The 2,438-nt window shown below is 29.5% G+C and overlaps 1 non-coding gene across 1 annotated transcript; it reads right to left on the bottom strand.

The window, feature by feature from the left end:
• Positions 1-501: 501 nt before the first annotated feature.
• Positions 502-619, bottom strand: LOC145243314 (U6atac minor spliceosomal RNA). Its single transcript, XR_013862855.1, has one exon. It is a non-coding gene; the product is annotated as a U6atac minor spliceosomal RNA (small nuclear RNA).
• Positions 620-2,438: the final 1,819 nt, after the last annotated feature.

The raw sequence follows: 2,438 nt of genomic DNA on the forward strand, positions 1-2,438 counted from the left end.
CAGGGTTTTATCTTTCTGGAAAAAAAAAAGTTACTCAGAAATAATGGATTTTAATAAATGTAATTTCGTTTTAAAAAACAACTTGATTTTGCGGCCATTTTTGGCGGTGCCTATGTTTGCTATACACATAGATTCGAAAATGTCCCCCCCCCAAAAAAAAAAACAAAACAAAAAACAAATTCTTTTACATCAAAAACTAGTCTTGTATTTTTTCAGCTTGTCCTTTTGTGAAAACTAATTAATATACAGTAGAACCCCGGGATACGGTGTTACTAGGATACATTTTTTTCAGGTACGATGTGGAATATAATGTTTTCTAGTCCCTAGTTACGGCATTTGCCCCGCCTTACGGTGTCATTTATAATGTTATTTGATTATATGCATGTGTATTATACCATGGCTACCGTCACGATTATACACTGTTTTGTTACTAATTTTTAATGTCGTATCCGGGGTTCTGTTGTAGACTAGTTTTAATATTTTTTGCGAAAATTAAAAGATTAAAAAAATAGGTTTGCTTCGAAGTAGGAAGCAAATGCCATATGTGTTTAGAAGATCAAATGATCTTTTTCCGTCCTTGTCAAGGGGAGTGCTAACCGTCTCTCCTTTTTTGCAACACAAAATACTACTATGTCATCTGCTATTTATACTAACTACACACCTGTACAATAGAAATATCAGCCCATCTAATTTGAATATTAATAACTATTACAGCTAATAATTAAATTTAAAAGTAATTAATTCATAATAATTTGACTTTTATTCAATAAAATAGTGATAGTACATTCATTCATAAAATTAATTTCAAAGAATATTTATCAGAAAAAAGATTTTAAAGAAAGTATTTTAGAATTTATTCTGGTAGCGAGCGCGAGCGACTTTTTTTTTTTTTTTTTTTGAGTAAATCAAGGGAGATAATTCGAACGCGTAATTTAGTCGGAATGAACAATAAAATCCGTTACGAGAAAAAATAAACATATTAATTGAGGTGGTCCTTTTTAATGGTGGGAAAAATCCTGCTCCCTTAAAAGGGGAACTCTGGATTGAGACAATAATTAAGAATACTTCAAGTCTTAAACGATTTCCCCTTCACTAGTTGAGGACAGTATCAGAAAAAATACTACATTTTGCTTAGTTAATGTATATGATAACGCCCTTCCTTTGCTAGTTCTCTTTCTCGACTGGTGATGACGATTATATTTTTTTAAAGTGAGTTTCCATTTTGATGTCTCATGGTTTAAATAAAAACAAGTTATTTAAAAAAAAAAAAAAAAAGTAAATGTTACCTTAGGTTTGTTATACACATAGATTCGAAAATGCTGCCCCCCCCCCAAAAAAAAACAAATATATAACAAATAAATGTTATCAAAGGCAAGATAATTTACTTTTCTACATAACTGAATAAGTTTTTAGTGTTTTTATTTAATGTAAAATGTTTATTCTGTTAAAAAAATCATAGTGTTTATCGGTATATTTGAAAACTGCTGAAACTTTGGGAAAATGAGTGATAACTAAAAAATTATACAAAATCCTGTTACAAACTCACTCAATATATGTAACTGTGACATAGGCTGAGATATATTGAGTGAGTTTGTAACAGTATTTTGTATAATTTTTTTAGTTTGAACTCATTTTCCCAAACTTAACGTATTCAACAGAGACCTCGCCGCCAGTTGTCTTTTTCAAATATATCGATAAACACTGTATGATTTTTGTACCGAATAAACATATTAGGTGCTTCTACATTATTGGCATGAGATTTTGTAGTCGATAAATGGAGTTTTCAGATAAAAAACAATAGTTTTAACCGATTTTTTTGTCAATTCTAATAAATTACAATGGTAGCTTCCAAATGTAATCTCCAAAAATACCGTTAGGGCTTACAACATGGCCGCCAAAGAGTCACGTGATCCGGTTGATCCAAAACATGAATAGCCGTATTACGAAACCGGAAAACGCAAATTTAAAGTAAACTTTGACAAACAAGCATAATAATTAAGTACAAAAACAGTTTTTCAATATCATAATAATAAATAATTTATTTAGAATGGTCATTTAATTTTTTGTTGAGAAACAATCACAGTTTGTTTGTTTTTTAAAACAGTGTTTATAAAAAATATTTTATTCAGAGTTTTTCATAAAAATGGTATTTAAAACAAGGTGTTCATTTTTTTTAAGATGTAATGTTATAAAAATATGATGTAAAAAAAAACAGTTTATATTTTTAATTTTCATTTTATAAATTTAGACAGAATAGATGGAGGCGATGCAACAAATTAGCTCACAAAATTTATTTGGGCCGACTTTTTCACGCCACATAATTTCATTTAAATATGAAGTGAAGTGAGCCTTTGATGTACCGAATTGACAACGAAGTTTTTTCTTCGCTCGCATCCACGTATTTTCAATAAGTTGAGTATTTATAGTCGCGTCGTTAG

Source organism: Euprymna scolopes, chromosome 21 (genome assembly GCF_053919585.1).
Source record: "Euprymna scolopes isolate OS-2025 chromosome 21, ASM5391958v1, whole genome shotgun sequence".
NCBI lineage: Eukaryota > Metazoa > Mollusca > Cephalopoda > Sepiida > Sepiolidae > Euprymna > Euprymna scolopes.